Genomic DNA, 18576 nt, shown 5'->3' with positions numbered 1-18576 from the left:
AGCAATATGTAAACACAATTTAAAAGTGACTAAGATACCGTAGAATAGTGTGGAGTGCAGTTTATACATATGAGCTGAGTAACGCTAGATACGGAAACCTTATTAAAGTGGCTAGTGATCCATTTCTAAAAGTGGCCAGTGATTCCTAATCTATGTCTATAGGCAGCCTCTATGTCTATAGATGGCCTCTGATGTGCTAGTGATGGCTGTTTAGCAGTCTGATGGCCTTGAGATAGAAGCTGTTTTACAGTCTCTTGGTCCCAGCTTTGATGCACCTGTACTGACCTCGCCTTCTAGATGATAGCGGGGCGAACAGGGAGTGGCTCGGGTGGTTGATGTCCTTGAGGATTTTTTTGGCCTTCCTATGGCATATCATATTATTCCCTGAGTAGTCATTCCACTCTCACAACCACTGTGCTGTGTTATTTATATATATTGTTTACCTTAGTTGAAAGCACTGACTGTAAGTCGTTCTGGGTAAGAGTGTATGCTAAATTACAAAACGGTCATGTAAAATGTAAAGCCACTGACTACTCTACCATGGGTTGAATTTACTGTTGATATCATGTTCAAATTAGATGGACTAGATGGATTTTGCATAATTCTACTCAAACCAGTGTATATCTGTGGCATGCTGCTTGGAACAATCCCCTTTCTTCTCACCTGCTTCACAGCAATCTCTGCCATGCCCCCTCCCCTGAAACAAGATCTATGGATATGGCATTGCCTGCCTTGTTGAAGATAATCAAGTGAATTACACCAGGCCCAAGGTGGCTGCCTTGCTCAACCAGCTAGCCAGCATTGGCCATGGATTAGGGTTCAGCCTCACCCCCATCAGCCACAGTGATTGATAGACCAACATACCCTGCTCTAGGCCCGACCTGGCCTAACCTGGCTCACCTTAAACCGTCTTGTGTCTGTCTGTCTGTTTCATCTGCCTGTACTTTGTTCACTTGTCATCTGGCTTTAAACCAGTAGGGCTTTGTTAGCCACTGAGGCTGGAATGGCTTCTGTGAACAGAAAATAGAGAGACTGAAAGAGACAAGGGTAAAGGGTATTTCAGATTATGGCTATTTCATATATACACTGACAAGTATGCCAGAGGTCATGTGGGTTTTTTTCACAAAGGATTTTTGGTAGGCTCTATATGATTTGCTATCTATATGATTCCCTCTCAACATGGTTTTGGTTTGTTTCTGGGCGTGGACCGGGGCTCATGGATGATGTTGGTGTAGTTTGTGTTGTGATAGGAACTGAGGCCGTTCCCACAGGAGCTCAGGCTAACGTCATAAACACATACAATGTACCTGGGGTGGGAGCGGCGGCGGGCTTGGGTGGGGGCAGGTGAACCGGTGAGGTGGGACAAGGGGGGGGTTGGACTGGGCTTAGTCTCAGACCTGATTGGCCACTGCAGCACATGGGACACACCTGTGAGCGCCAGAGGCTAAGGAGATTGGCTGCCACCTGAAAATTGCACCTCACCTGTGGGGGAGGGAGGCCAGGCTACATGTAAACCTATCCCCTTTACAAATTCAGTCTACTCGTCTTGAGGAGCTTAACCAGGTAGCGTCGCCGTGAGCTCCGGGAAACTTGAGCCGAGTCTTCACGACTTAAACCTGTTGAGTTGATTTTTGGGGTTCTTCGCCTCCTCGTTGGGTGTCTAGTCAAGCTGAGCTAATTCGCATCTTTTTCCAAGCAAACATCAAAGAGGTCTCTCTGTGAGAGGAGGGAAGAGGAAGACATATCTATGAGGCAGCAGCCACAGCCAGGCAACATGATGCCTCTTTCTGGCTCACTTGACCACACCTGGGAAGGAGAGGGTAACCCACCAACATGATACCTCCTTATTTGTTTTAATTTTGGTCCGTGTACGATTTCCTCTGACATTATTTGTGATACATTTGCTTTGTCATCGCACCAGCTTACAGGTAGACTGAAGCGCAGTTGTATGTATACTTATGTAATAGTCAGGAAATGGATGGCAAGCCAACATGGTCGTTGTATAAAACCGTTGGTGCTTGTATGCTATTACAGGAAGAGCATGAGTTTAGGGGGAGGTATATTATAAACTGTATCAGATTCCAGTCCATTTAAACAGAAACAAAAGAGCCGAACGTTAATTCCTAAACTGGAAAGACCAGTTGGGGCAGGTAGAGGCAAACAGACAGACTTGTCAAATGATATAAAGACAGCAGATTTTTCCCTCCATTGTCACACTGGAAATTCACATTTGGAAGAACATTAAAGCAGTTATGATAATATTTTGATAATTGTACCACTTCAAAAGCTGATGATATTTTCATTATTTTACAAAATAAACATTTATGTATTTTAAATATTTTAAAACATTTATTCTGATTTGAAAAAAAGATAATGAAGATAATGAAGGCATTTGACAACTTATCTCTGCTACCTGTTAAATAAGTCTCAACGCAGCCTTTTCTTAGGATGTTGCATGTCTAGAAAAGGAGACTAAAATACCAAGGCTAGGCCAGTTCTTACTTATTTCATTTGGCATGTATAGATAGAGATTTCAAATAATAATCTGTTTTTCCTAACCTTTTGATGTGAGAAATACGAGGTTTACATAGTGGATGTATGCTGAACATAAAATGTCTGCTCATCCATTTTAATCTTCTGTAGGATTTTGTTATTTTGTTTGACTTCTGGGAGTAGAAAATTACCATTAGGATGGTTATGTTTTTGGAATGTTGCAAGAAGATGGATTTAATCTTTTTCATAAAGTTTAAAAGGTGTTGTTGATAAATGGAGGGAAAATGTTGACCAAATAGTGCAGTGAATAAGGAGTGAGGTGGAAGATTTTGATTGGCGGAAAGACAGACATTCGTTCAATTCTTTGAATGAGTAATTCGTAATTGTTTACAGCTTTTTAAAGATTGACTATGGGTTGGGCATTACAGATATCATAACTGGTCTGTAGGGAATTTCCATAGAATGTGACTCACTTGATTGGTAAGCCATACAAAATGGAGGTTGAAATTTGAAAATAGTTTTTTTTACTGTTTTTTTTTTACGGCTTAGAAAACAGACATGTGAAACTAAGAACAAGCTAACTATGTTAACCGTAATGCCAATCACGGAATAAAGTGAGAGGTCAGGGAAAAAAAACATTGAGTTTGTGAACTGAAGAACATGCAGTTTAAATAGTTATGACTGTGACTAAGCAGCTTTTGCCATAACTGTTTTAAACCATTAACATTATGGTTGATGTTGGTGGAATGCTGTTTCTTTGTACCTAGATAAATCAATGTCAATAGCTGCTATAAAAATATGTGAAACATTGACAGGATTTTAAAACAAGTTAAGAAAGAAAGCATTTTCAGACAAATCATGGAAATACATTCATATTGAAGCTAGGAATAGACAATAGTAATGTGAGGTGGAAATAAAAATGTATATTTGTGATACTTAAATCAAGCCAAACTGACAAATAAATGACTTAATTACAGTGCCATGCATGAGGGAGGCTAGAAACCTTTTTTGCTTAAAAAATTTCACTCATTCATTGGAAATACTCAAAACGAAAGGGAAAGTAGTGAACTATGAAAAGTGATAGTTCTCAACTGAATGAATGAACCATGAAAGATAGTAGAATAGTAAATATATAATTTAACTTAGTAAAATAGCAGAGGGAACCGAACAATATAGTAAATACTGAAATGAAACAACCAAAGAGAAATAGCTGAAAAGCGACGAATCAAGCCACTAAGCTTTTACTCTCCAGTAGTCTGGAGGGCCAAATAGTGGTGTTGATAAGGTCCAACCTTAAGTGAGGTTTTGGATTTCACCGACATTCTTCTCCACAAAGACGCCAACTATTGATTAAGGGCCAGGTTGGTTTACCTATCAGGTTCATTTCACAGTGGAGTCCCATTCCAACGCAGAGTGCAGGGTTACCTGATCACACCTCATTCACTCAGTAAGGCTACAGCATGGGTAGCCGTATACACCACACCGAATGAACAACCTCTCCTACAATGGAATCATTTCACTCAAGAGCCAAAACAGGGACGAGTTTCAGGGGACAAAACTTAAGCAAACCTTAAAGAAGGAAGGATAACTGAGGAAATGCATAGCAAGCACGTGGGAAGTAGGAAGTCAGGAAATACTAGAAACTGCAGGGTCTACTTGAATTTAAATATGTTTTATTTCCATTGTCCTCTTCTTCATTCTACAAGCTTTAATACTCATTATTTCTCCCTAATCTTTTTTTTCTCTTTCTCTCTCTCTTTCTCTTTAGGCCTGCAGCTCTGGTGTATAATGCTGATGATTAACTAAATAGAGGCTGCAGCAGTCTGTGAGAGCAGGGCGGCTTAGCTTTCTCATTTCATGGGCCCTGACTGACTGACCGGGAAGAAGCTGAAGTGTTCACAGGCTCTGGCTGCTAAAAATTCAAGATCTTTTCCTTTTTACCCCCCACCCCCCTTTACTCACTTTGTTTTGTTGCATTCTTTCCTTTTGGGTTCCTTTTCACAACGGTAAGGTTACAGGTACATTCTCCACCTCTCTTCTCTGCCTGTTCTATTCCCTCCCTTATGCTCTCTCTCTTTCTACCTTTCTCATTCACTCACACTCTTCCATTTAGCTCATTTGCAGGATGACGGGAAACCTATTCTTTCCCTCTGAACACAGGGTTGTCTTGATTCTAGTTTTGTTTCAGGTTTAGAGAAAAAAATAGCAAAAAAATAGTTAACATTAATAGATATCAATATTAGTGTAACTATTGCTGACTTACTGTACCAGGTCTCAATAAAATTAGAACGAGTTATAGCAGTTATTTGACAATGCACGATGCAAATAGTTTGTTGCCACTGTGATTGTTGAGTTATTGTACATATTTGAGTGGTTGATCAGTCATGTGTCACTATTTTAAGTGGCAATGTAAATAGAATGACTAACTAAGGAATACTGGTATATATTATATATGAGTCTTTATCTTACATAAATATAAATAATTAGCATGCAGCATTGTGCCACTTCTAATGAGTGTGTTGCTTTCACACTGTGTACCTGTGAATAGCCCACGTTTTTCAGTAAACAAAAGCTGTCTCAATGACCTTCTGCACACACTGCATAGGCACAGGCTAGGTCAGTCCAGCATTCCTCCAGGCTTTCAACACACTACAAACACAAAGAAAGGAGGTACAGGTAAAGGGAAGGCATTCATTTCCCCTTCGTTTTCAACATTTCATCAAATGACTGTTGAAATGAATATGACATGACATACATTGTGCTACCTGTGCTAACATCTTCAGGGACATGACATGTGAATACGGAACAACAACCCCAAGGCCTTGTTGCTGTAGTTTTGAGTATGAAAAATGCAGTGAGTTTTGTCGAGAATGGATGTTAATAATGGTCCAAAAAATACCCAATTGTCATACATGAGTAAAAGTAAAGATACATCAATAGAAAATGACTGAAGTGAAAGTCACCCAGCAAAATACTACTTGAGTAAAAGTCTAAAAGTATTTGGTTTGAAATATACTGAAGTATATGTATTTAAGGATTGCCAGGGGCACAATCCAACACTCAGACACTCCAACACTCAGACATTATTTACAAACAAAGCATTTGTGTTGAGTGAGTCCGCCAGATCAGAGGCAGTAGGGATGACCAGGGATAATATATATATATATATATATGACAACGATGTCTGAGTGTATATATATCATTTTCAGAATGAGGGGAAAAAGCAGCCTTACCGTTTTGTAGAACCAGACCAGTCAGAACAGGTTTGGCCAATCATTAACATCCACTGTGGCCCACTCTCCTGAGGCAGAACCTAACCTACAGTCCCTACTAGAACAAAGTCTAGTTTCGAGGCGAGTTTCAAATACGTTTTTTCCCCCCACTTCATCTCTTGTTTAAGACCTGGGGGTTAGGTGATAAATTGAACTTGCTATTGTTAGTTTGAGTTTGAGATAGTAGAGTCCACCCATAGTAGAGTCCACCCAAGGCCACAATTTGTTGAGTTAACTGTAGTGGAGTTCTAATGGATATTTATGATGAGTTGCATGTGTGCCTGGGGAGGGGGTATACTTGATTTTATATTATTATAGTTTATGTGGTAAATACAGATGTAGCTTCAGAGATGTGAAAGACAGGCCTTCTAATGATAATTTGCATTACCAGTCAGGGTCGCCTACTGTTTAGTACACCTCTTTCTTTTCATAGTGGAATGTTCCTGAAGTCTCAGTTATGCACATAGGTGGGGCTTATCCCCACACAAACCTACCCAAAGCAAGCTTAGCCTTTTATCAAGTTTTTGTCAGTGAAAACCAGGAGATAACACAACACATTAAACAAAATGAACCTGTATTGTAAAATGCTTAGACGAAAATATTGTTACTTCGATCCGTACACATATTGTGATCTGTAAAATAATCACTTTTATGACCCATTGTTTGTCTCCTATGCATGTATTGGATGGTCATCCCCATCTTACAAGGCAGCATTGGATATCATCAATCTCTCTAATACTGCCTGGTAATGATGATGCTAGCCATCCGCTAACTACAGTGATATACCACACAACTTACAACGTTAGCTAGCTACCATAGCTTGGCGGCCATTTTTCTCTCTCAATGAAATGCTCTGGTTTACGCTGAAATGGCTTTCAGGATCCATCTTACCTGACAGTGCTGGATTGTACAAAAAAGTTCTAACACTGTCTGGTAACGATGTTTCCTGGGTGACCCACCTACCTCCAGAGATACACCTCAGCTAAGGATGTGCTTAAAGGGTCAGGTGTGACCACTTGATGAAAGCACACCATAGACAATACCTGATCAGATTATCTGTAGTGTTAGAACTTGACTCCAGTTTGAACTCTGTATCTTTCTTCAAGGATTTGATGTCTGATATCATCACTGATAAGAAGACTTGGTTTAGGGTTGCATCTATCTGTAAGAGATTGTCTTAAATCTTCTTCTATTGACACGCCTTTATTCCAATAGCTAAAACTATACATCTGAAAGAAGCTCCATTTTACCTCGTCATTTATTTGTAGAAAAGATAGGCCAAGTAGAGGAGACCCAGCATTTGTAATTCCACTTCCCTGTTCTAGGGTGGCCCCACCCAACCTGTGTTAAAGAATACAGGTCGGTTGACGGTTCAACCGGTCGCACCGCCACTCATTTTCGTATCACCTCCCCTCTGTAGCGTGTGGCTTGTGTTGTGTCACCGTGATTGGTCCAGCACCGCTTATCTACATGGCACATCCTGAAACTGACACAAGCTCACCTGAGCACTTGTGATAAAAATAGACTCAGCAACATCCTCCTTGACTCCTCACCACTCCCCTTCAGCCTCACCTCTCTCTCATCCCTTCATATGAATGATTACTCTTTTTTTTATCACAGCTAAATATATCCCACAGCTCTATCTGTAGTGCCTTTTGTTATTTTAAAAGGCTTCATTGGAGAACCTTTGTTCCAATTAGAATTTTAGAATTCTGTTGATTTTTTTTTCATAAACAAATGATAAATAGCCATAGACTTAAATGAGTTGATTCCTTATGGCAAACTACTACCCCGTTCCATGTCGTCTTCCAGGAAGAAAAATACATCCCAATTTAATAGGTAAAGCCTTCAAACAGACAGCACAGACATTGGCAAATAATAAAAGGAGCTGGCAGAGCCTAAATGTTTGTTTAAGGAGGGAGAATTACCTCGCAAATATTGAACCATACCTTTATTGGCTCACCTCCTGTTGTTTGCCTTTATTTATGACATAGACACACGGAATGGTTCAATGTTTTTTCCCTTTTCACCCCCTCTCCTTTCCAAACGGTTAAAAAGACAATTTGATGTTGTACTGAACCCAAATGTGGCATATTTATTTAATTTGCGGTGAGAGGGCACCACATTTTGATGTGAACTTTCAACCAACAGGATCTAGTTTGTCTTTATTCATGGCAAATCATTGTAAATGTACTCCATATAACATAGTCTTTGAGAATATGACAACGATAGAGTAGTATCACTGTCTGTGTGTGAGACAGACGAACAGACAGACAGCCATACTGTATCTTTTCAGCCTGTCTCTTCCTGTATCTCATCCTGTCTCTTTCAGCTGTCTCCCTCTGCGTACAGTGGACGGTTGGTTCAGAGGGCGTCCTTCAGTCCTAGCTCCCTAGCCTGTTGATTGGCGTCTTACCAGACATGGTTAGATCTAAATATCCCTGTCTAATACTGTCTGGTAATGCCGTCCATTGAATGGCGTTTACTTCTCTTTTTCCTCTCTCCTTCTTGTACAGAAGTTTGAGCATGGCCGTCAGATTTCTTGGTGTGTCTGACCTCTTAGGCTTCTTCTATGTTAATGTGTGTATACAGTGTGTTTGTGTGTGTATATGACCAGTGCATAGACAGATTGGTTGAAGTGACAGATGGATTGGGGTGTATTCACTATGGTCATGAAGATAATGACAATACAGGAACTATGAACCTTGCACTGGAAGATTGATTCAGTTGTCAGTGCTCTTCCATGTGCCATGTGTCAGAGTTTATTCCTTAAGCAACGGCCCAGGATGGCCAAAGAAATACAGCATTTTGGGATATACACATATGTGATGCCATAAGTAGTAATTAAAGTAATTAAAATGCTTTAAAGTAATTAAAATGCTTTAAAGTGCTTTTAAATCTCGCTCTGTCTCTCTCTCTCTGTGTGTGTGTGTTAATAAATATACTGTATCAAATATTTTATATTTAAACGGATGTAATATTATCTTCATGTAATAAAGCATTTAGAACAGCATTTATTCGACTTTTAAAAGAAAGATTTGTGTGTTCGTCACGGTGTCATGGTTACTAAATTCCAAATAGGAACATTGTCGGGAATTTGACATTTCTCCAGTACAGTAAATTAAAAAACTATAAATTAATCCATTATTGATCTAATTTATCAATAAATACTGACTTTACTACAGCCAAGCGATAGATACACATATATATTTTCACCAACGTTATGTAATATGACATGACAATATCAAATAAACTTGAAATAAACAATATTTGACTTTGTCCCGTCCTTTTTGACTGTGATTAATAAAGTGTTGTCTGAATGCATTTAACGATCTTTCTAGTTGCATAGTTTTGTATGAAGGAATGTAAATGTGATCGATGTGTGCTCTGGTCATTGTGTTCAGGGGGACTCTTCACCAAGCAGAATGCCTGGCCCCAGTCAGGTGGAGATCAGGTTACATCTGAACAGAGCACTTTTTTAAATCCCTCAGTTTACTCATGAGGTCCCCTATCAGCCAAGCCCTCATTGTGTCCCGACTCCTGCTCTAAAGCAGCACATAACAGGCTGCCCAGTGTGTCTCGTTGCTAGGCTGAGAAGCATAGGGCCACTTTTCACCGATTCTAAGGTCTTTTACACACACACACACACACACACACACACACACACACACACACACACACACACACACACACACACACACACACACACACACACACACACACACACACACACACACACACACACACACACACACACACACACACACACACAAATAATACAGCCCCTTTGTTGTTTAATTAAAGCTGTTAGAGCTCTGAGGGGTTCACTGGAGCTCTGATTGTATCAGGAGGAACACAAACACAGAGTTCATTTAAACATTTACTGAAACAAGCCCTGGACCTGATCTCCCATGCAGAACATGTAATGAGCAAGTTAAAGGGTTCAAATGAAATTGTCTTCATCCCTCACTACTATAAAAGGGTTTTCCAATGGTAATTCACATGTATTTTGTTAACAATTAGGCAAATGACTGTATCACTGACATGCTATGCAATGAATGAACTGTGTTTTTATTTCCTTTGATGCTTTGACTGAACTCCCACCTTTCATGTGATTTTGGAGAATATGGGGGGGGTAGTCAACTAGCTGGATATCTTGGCTATGCATGACATCACAGGAGAACTCCAGTTCCAGGCTGCCCACACAGTAGTTGGCGGAGTGAGGATTCCAGCGCCGGTCTATACATGCTTTGGTGCCATCCAACCAGATTCCTGCAAGTCACCTCAGAGGGTGGGGTTCACCTGGGTTCACCGCTGAGGTGGAACGGCCCCACAACAGAGGCACGGGGGCTGTGTTTAAACGGCTATGACATGCCGACGGACTGCTGACGTACTGTATAACTGTCACGCATACACACGTACGCGTGTACACACACATAAACCTGCATGCAACCACATGCAAGCACACACACGAACACACGCACAGGGAGGGAACTCCAGTGGAGTGAGTCAGATAGGTGGAACACCTAGAAGGATTTACAATATTGTGCCATAGCTGGTTCATATTCGTTGTATTTTGAAACCCAAAATGAAATCTAATTCTGTTCTAGATCTATTGCTGGTCATTGAACTTAAACTATGATACTTACAGAAAGAGCAAGCAATTCATAACTATTTCAATTGAGTGTCACCTTGTCCTAGATAGATTTACACAGTTATCAAAACGTCATGCCAGGGTAAGCCTACACGAAACACAGCCCTTATTTTAAGTATTTCTAAAATCCTCTACGGGAAAAAATGAATGGTGGAAAAATGATTGGAACCATTTCTCTGTTTGACCGCAAGGTTTTATGGGTATTATGACTCATACTCTGGTACTCTATACAGTCTATTGCTGTGTGCAGGACATTAATCTACATTGAGTTGGGGTGGGAAGAGTACTGAAATGGCCTACTCAGGTAGAAGTAAAATTACTGAAAAAAAGGACAAGTATTGGAAAAGCTACTCATTTACAGTAACGATAGTATTTGTAATTAGTTACTTCTTACCTCTGGTTTACAGTATTACATATGAAAAATTATTCAATATTCCACATGTATACTTAAGCTACATTATAAGAGAAAGGGGATACCTAGTCAATTGTACAACTGAATACCTTCAACTGAAGTGTCTTCTGCATTTAACCCAACCACTCTGAATGCTTTAATCAACATCCACGTCTTCAGCGCCGGGGAACAGTGGGTTAACTGCCTTACTCGGGGGAAGAAAGACAGATTTTTTTCCCTTGTCAGCTCTGAGATTTAGTCCAGCAACCCTTCAGTTACTGGCCCAACACTCTAACCACTAGGCTACCTTTCAGACCTCATCAATGCTTGGGTGGGCAGACTTCTTTCCAACTCGCTGCACTGGTGGTGGGAAAAATGCTCTCAGAATCATGTCATCTTTAGTATTGGGGGACAAAGACATAACAAGCTTTTAGGGGACAGCCAAAATGGATAAACGTGAATGAACATTTGAGACACTATTTTCATTTCAATATACCTGCACTCGGTACACTGGTGGTGGGAGAAGCACTCTCATGAACATGTCATCTTTAGTATCTGGGGGACAATGGCTAAGTTTTAGGGGACAGTCAAAATGAATAAACTGGTGGTGGGATAACACTCAGGGCCATACAGCCTCTAGTATCTTGGCAGTGGGGACAAAAACATAAGGTTAACAAAGATTAGGACTGAATGATGGCTCCGGAGGGGAGGGCTGCCGTCTTATCGGCTCTTAACCAATCGCGTTATTTTATTTGTTTTTCGCGTTGTTAGTAACTTGTTTTGTACATAGTGTTGCTGCTACAGTCTCTTATGACCGAAAAGAGCTTCTGGACATCAGAACTTCGATTGCTCACCTCAAACTGGACAAAGAGTTATTTTTCAATGAGTCAGACAAGGAGGGATATACTACTACAGACACCCAACCAGGCCCACATCACCCGTGATTTGCCGGAGAAGGAAACAGATTTAGTGGAAAAAGACCAGAGTGCCTTGCGAGGATTAGCTGACAAGTGGCTAATCTGCCATTGCCTTCCTTCCTGCTTGCTAATGTTCAATAGCTGGAAAATAAATGGGACGAGCTGAACGCATGTATATCCTACCAACGGCACATTAAAAACTGTAATATCTTATGTTTAACCGAGTCATGACTGAACGACGACATTAAGAACATAATCTCCATCGGCAGGACAGAACAGCAGCCTCTGGTTAGACACGTGGCGGGGGCCTATGCACATACGTGAACAACAGCTGGTGCATGATATCTAAGGAAGTCTCGAGGTTTTGCTCGCCTGAGGTACATATAGCTGTAGATAACAATCACAATCATAAGCTGTAGATCACACTATCTGCAGTTGAAGTCGGAAGTTTACATACACCTTAGCCAAATACATTTAAACTCAGTTTTTCACAATTCCTGACATTTAATACTTGTAAAAATTCCCTGTCTTAAGTCAGTTAGGATCACCACTTAATTTTAAGAATGTGAAATGTCAGAATAATAGTAGAGATAATTATTTATTTCAGATTTAATTTCTTTCACCACATTCCCAGTGCGTCAGAAGTTTACATACACTCAATTAGTAATTGGTAGCATTGCCTTTAAATTGTTTAACCTGGGTCAAACATTTCTGCTAGCCTTCCACAAGCTTCCCACAATAAGTTGGGTGAATTTTGGCCCATTCCTCCTGACAGAGCTGGTGTAACTGAGTCAGGTGTGTAGACCCCCGTGCCTCACGGTTGGGATGAAGTTCTTCAGCTTGCAAGCCTCCCCCTTTTTACTCCAAACATAACAAATTCTCATTATGGCCAAACAGTTCTATTTTTGTTTCATCATACAGAGGACATTTCTCCAAAAAGTATGATCTTTGTCCACATGTGCAGTTGCAAACTGTAGTCTGGCTTTTTTATGGCAGTTTTGGAGCAGTGGCTTCTTCCTTGCTGAGCCGCCTTTCAGGTTATGTCGATATAGGACTCGTTTTACTGTGGATATAGATACTTTTGTACCTGTTTCTTCCAACATCTTCCCAAGGTCCTTTGCTGTTGTTCTGGGATTGAATTGCACTTTTCGCATCAAACTACATTCATCTCTAGGAGACAGAACCTGTCTCCTTCCTGAGTGGTATGACGGCCGCGTGGTCCCATGGTGTTTATACTTGCGTACTGTTGTTTGTACAGATGAACGTGGTACCTTCAGGTGTTTGGAAATTGCTCCCAAGGATGAACCAGACTTGTGGAGATCTACAATTTTATTTCGGAGGTCTTGGCTGATTTCTTTTGATTTTCCCATGATGTCAAGCAAAGAGGCTTGGAGTTTGAAGGTAGGCTTCGAAATACATTCACAGGTACACCTCCAATTGACTCAAATTATGTCAATTAGCCTATCAGAACCTTCTAAAACCATGACATCATTTTCTGGAATTTTCCAAGCTGTTTAAAGGCACAGTCAACTTAGTGTATGTAAACTTCTCACCCACTGGAATTGTGATGCAGTGAATTATAAGTGATGCAGTGAATTATAATCTCTCTGTAAACAATTGTTGGAAAGATTACTTGTGTCATGCACAAAGTAGATGTCCTATCTGACTTGCCAAAACTATAGTTTGTTAACAAGACATTTGTGGAGTGGTTGAAAAACAAGTTTTAATGACTCCAACCTAAGTGTATGTAAACTTCCGACTTCAACTGTATCTAGAGAGTTATCTGTATTTTTCGTAGCTGTCTACATACTACCACAGACCGATGCTGGCGCTAAAATGGCACTCAGTGAGCTGTATACCACCATAAGCTGTAATGGCTCTCATTTGTAGAATGACCGGACCAAAGCGTAGTGTGGAAAGTGTTCATGATTCTTTTATTTCAAAAAACACTCAAACAAAATAACAAACGTGAAAACGAAAGCGCACAGTTCTGTCAGGGAGAAAACTAAACAGAAAACAAGATCCCACAAAACCCAAAAGGAAAATGACAACTTATATATGATCCCCAATCAGAGACAACGATAGACAGCTTCCTCTGATTGGGAAACACACACGGCCAAAAACAAAGAAATAGAAAACATAGACTTTCCCACCCAAGTTACACCCTGACCTAACCAAACATAGAAAATAATAAGGAACTCAAAGGTCAGGGCGTGACACTACCATCCCCCCAAAGGTGCGGACTCCGGCCGCAAACCTGAACCTATAGGGGAGGGTCCGGGTGGGTATCTACTCTCGGTGGAGGCTCCGGTGCGGGAAGCAGACCCCGCTACGCTTGAGGCTCCCCCCACTTCGGTGGCGCCTCTGGTGCAGGGATCGTTGCCGGGACCTCCGGACCATAGATCGTCGTCGGGGACTCCAGGTTAGGAACCCCCCCTGTAAGCTCCGGACTGGAGACCCTCGCTGGAGGCTCCGGACTGGGAACCGTCGCTTCAGGCTCCGGACTGGGAACCGAATTTGGAGGCTCCGGACTGGGGACCATCACTGCAGGCTCCGGACTGGGGACCGTCGCTGGAGGCTCCGGACTGGGGACCGTCACTGGAGGCTCCTTTCCCTGGATCACCACTGCAGGCTTCGTGCAATGGATCATCACTGGAGGCTTCGGGCCATGGATCATCACTGGAGGCTTCGTACGCGGAGCCTGAACAGGTCTCACCGGACTGAGGAGACGTACTGGAAGCCTGGTACGTGGAGCTGCCACAACGTGTCCTGGCTGGATATCCACTTTAGCACGGTGAGTGTGGAGAGCTGGCACAGGACGCACTAGGCTATGAAGGCGCACTGGAGGCATAGTGCGTAGAGCGGGTGCAGGATATACTGGGCTGTGGAGGCGCACTGGAGTTCTGGAGCGTAGAGCTGGCACAACACGTCCTAGCTGAATACCGGGTTGTGCTGGCGAACTGGGGATACCGTGCATAGAGCTGGTGCAGCCGAAGAGACACACCGTAGACCAAGAGTGCTGAGCCGGCACAATCCATCCTGGCTGAATGCCCACTCTAGCACGGCAACTGCGGGGAGCTGGAACAGTGAATGCGGGCTGTGAATGCGCACTGGAGATACCGTGCGCATCCCCGCATAACACGGTGTCTGACCTGTCACACGCTCCCCACAGTAAGCACGGGGAGTTGGCTCAGGTCTAAACCCTGACTCTGCCAATCTCCCCATGTGCCACCCCCTCAATTATTTAGGGGAGCTGCCCCTTGGGCTTCCGTCTTTGCCGTGACTCCTGGTCTCGTCGCCGTTCCTCCCTCGCTGCTTCCGCCTGTTTCCACGGCAGGCTCTCATGCCCTGCCACCTCCTCCCATATCCATCATGTCTTCCACTCCGGGGCACGCTGCTTGGTCCGTTGGTGGTGGGATCTTCTGTTAAGGCTCTCGTTTGACCGGACCAAAGCGCAGCTTGGAAAGTGTTCATGATTGTTTTATTTCAAAAAACACTCAAACAAATGAACAAACGTGAAAACGAAAGCGCACATTTCTGTCAGACAGAAACACTAAACAGAAAACAAGATCCCACAAAACCCAAAAGGAAAATGACAATTTATATATGATCCCCAATCAGAGACAACGATAGACAGCTGCCTTTGATTGGTAAACAGACACGGCCAAAAACAAAGAAATAGAAAACATAGACTTGGGTCATGGCGTGACATAAGCAAACAGGGAAATGCTCATCCAGAGGCAGAGTTCCTAGTGGCCGGGGACTTTAATGCAGGGAAATTTAAATCAGTTTTACCTCATTTCTATCAGCATGTTAAATGTGCAACCAAAGGAAGAAAAAAAATCAAGACCACCTTTACTCCACACACAGAGACGCATACAAAGCTCTCCCTCGCCCTCCATTTGGCAATTCTGACCATAATTCTCTCCTCCTGATTCTTACTTACAAGCTAAAATTAAAGCAGGAAACACCAATGACTCAGTCTAAAAAAGTGGTTCGATGAAGCAGATGTTAAACTACAGGACTGCTTTGCTAGCACAGACTGGAATATGTTCCGGGATTCTTCCGATGGCATTGAGGAGTACACCACATCAGTCAGCGGCTTTATCAGTAAGTGCATCGAGGACGTCATACCCACAGTGACTGTACGTACATACCCCAACCAGAAGCCATGGATTACAGGCAAAATTCGCACTGAGCTAAAGGGTAGAGCTGCCGCTTTCAAGGAGCAGGACTCTAACCTGGAAGCTTATATGAAATCTGCTATGCCCTCCGACGAACCATCAAACAGGCAAAGCGTCAATACAGGACTAAGATTGAATCATACTTCACCGACTTCGACGCTCGTCGGATGTGGCAGGGCTTGCAAACTATTAGTCTACAAAGGGAAGCACAGCCGAGAGCTGCCCAGTGACACAAGCCTACCAGACGAACTAAATAACTTCTATGCTTGCTTCGAGGCAAGTAACACTGAAACATGCATGAGACCATCAACTGCTCCGGATAACTGTGATCACGCTCTCCGCATCCGATGTGAGTAAGACCTTCAAATAGGTCAACATTCACAAGGTCGCAGGGCCAGACGGATTACAAGGACGTGTTCAGCATGCGCTGACCAACTGGAAAGTGTCTTCACTGACATTTTCAACCTCTGAGTCTGTAATACCAACATGTTTAAAGCAGACCACCATAGCCCCTGTGCCCAAGAACACTAAGGTAACCTGCCTAAATAACTACTGACCCATAGCACTCACGTCTGTAGCCATGAAATGCTTTGAAAGGCTGGTCATGACTCACATCAACACCATCATCCCAGAAACCCTAGACCCACTGCAATTTGCATACCACACCAACAGATCCACAGATGATGCAATCTCTACTGCACTCCACACTGCCCTTTCACACCTGGACAAAAGGAACACCTATGTGAGAATGCTATTCATTGACTACAGCTCAGCATATAGCGCCGCTGTTGCTATTTACTGCTGCTCTTTCATTATTTGTTATTCTTATCTCTTACTTTTTTGGGGGGGAAGGGGGGGGGGTATTTTCATAAAACTACATTGTTGGACAAGGGTTTGTAAGTAAGCACTTCACTGTCAACACAGTCGCTACAGTCCCATTAGTTTTCTTTGCAGCCTCGTTTGAATGTCGCGGTTGCGCACATTTGTACGGAATGGCGTGAGTTTACGTTAGTTTTAGCAAGCTAGCTAAGCCAAGTTATCTACCTGATGTGAAACAATTCACCACACAGTAATGTTAATGTTAGGCTCACAGAAGACAAGCTTTCTACAGGCACTGACATAGCTAGCTAGCTCGCAAAACTTCAACACAAATCTGAAATGTTTGCTATCACACACAACACAGGAAAATAGGTTGCTCGCTAGTTAGCCAGCTAACTTAGCAAATGTTAGCTAAGTAGCTACCTAATGCTCGAGCTAGCATGCACGGGGATGTTTGCTAGTTAGCTTGCTAGCTAAGATTATCTAAAATTGCCAATGACTGAGATAATATGTAATTATGATAGCTAGGTCATTTATTCCTGAATTAATAATTAGTCATGTTAGCTAGCTAGCTTTTTACTCACTTGTTACACAGCTGCAAAAATCCTCATTCAGGAGCTTGCCGGATCACTTTGATCTTCTGGATTTGGCAGGAGAATTAACACACCCGCTGGGTCTAATGATCTCAATAACTCTACATCAATAATACAGCATTAACAACCCAACCTGGCTCTTTTTAAAGAAAACAACTCAACTAAGTGACCCAATACCTGTAACCAAGTAGTTGGGTCATCCAAACAACCCAGCATTTTTTTGAGTGTACGAAAGGTTGCTAGATTGAATCCCTGAGCTGCCAATGTAAAAATCTATTGTTCTGACACTGAACAAGGTAGTTAACCCACTGTTCCTAGGCCGTCATTGTAAATAAGAATTTGTTCTTAACTGACTTGCGTGGTTAAATTTAAAAAATGAAAAGCATGAGAACACACTTACTCCCAGAGCCCCCCTTGCCACTGTAATTCTGTAAGGATATCATGAATGGTTTGAGACTGCAATTGAAAACGGCCTTTCTTTACAACTTAACTCCTTCCCTTCCTCTATAACACCTCAACAAGGAGAATCCCTCCAAATAATGGGTTATGTAGATGTAACAGTATAACTTTAGTCCGTCCCCTCGCACCTACCCGGGCTCGAACCAGGGACCCTCTGCACACACAGACAACTGACACCCACGAAGCAATGTTACCCATCGCTCCACAAAAGCCACGGCCCTTGCAGAGCAAGGGGAACAACTACTTCAGGTCTCAGAGCGAGTGACGTAACCGATTGAAACGCTATTAGCACGCACCATGGCTAACTAGCTCGCCATTTCACACCGGTTACACTCACCCCCCTTTTGACCTCCTCCTTTTCCGCAGCAACCAGTGATCCGGGTCAACAGCATCAATGTAACAGTATAGCTCTCCTCGCCCCTACCTGGGCTCGAACCAGGGACCCTCTGCACACATCAACAACTGACACCAACGAAGCATCGTTACCCATCGTGCCACAAAAGCCAGGGCCCTTGAAGAGCTGGGGGAACAACTCCTTCAGGTCTCAGTGCGAGTGACGTCACCGATTTAAACACTATTAGCGCGCACCACTGCTAACTAGCTAGCCATTTCACATCAGTTACATAGAGACAATGACTAAAGGGTGCACTACAAATGCCTATTACTTCCTGGTGCAGGAAGCAGTTGGGATGTTATGGAAATGGGCAAATATCCACATACACACACCTACCACTGTCTCCAGCCAGTGACATGCATGCGCACACATATACTCACTCACTAATGGCAGATGGCGA

General features: G+C 42.5%; 1 long non-coding RNA gene across 1 annotated transcript; it reads left to right on the top strand.

Moving 5' to 3' along the window:
* Window positions 1-1558: 1558 nt before the first annotated feature.
* On the top strand, window positions 1559-9034 carry LOC118359794 (uncharacterized). The gene is made up of 2 exons (XR_004820750.2): window positions 1559-1820; window positions 4262-9034. It is a non-coding gene; the product is annotated as an uncharacterized LOC118359794 (long non-coding RNA).
* The last annotated feature ends 9542 nt before the right edge of the window (window positions 9035-18576 follow it).

The sequence above is a fragment of the Oncorhynchus keta genome, chromosome 27 (genome assembly GCF_023373465.1).
Source record: "Oncorhynchus keta strain PuntledgeMale-10-30-2019 chromosome 27, Oket_V2, whole genome shotgun sequence".
Taxonomy (NCBI): Eukaryota; Metazoa; Chordata; class Actinopteri; order Salmoniformes; family Salmonidae; genus Oncorhynchus; species Oncorhynchus keta.
Note: the sequence above shows the minus strand (reverse complement) of the source record. Positions and strands in the feature narration are given on the sequence as shown.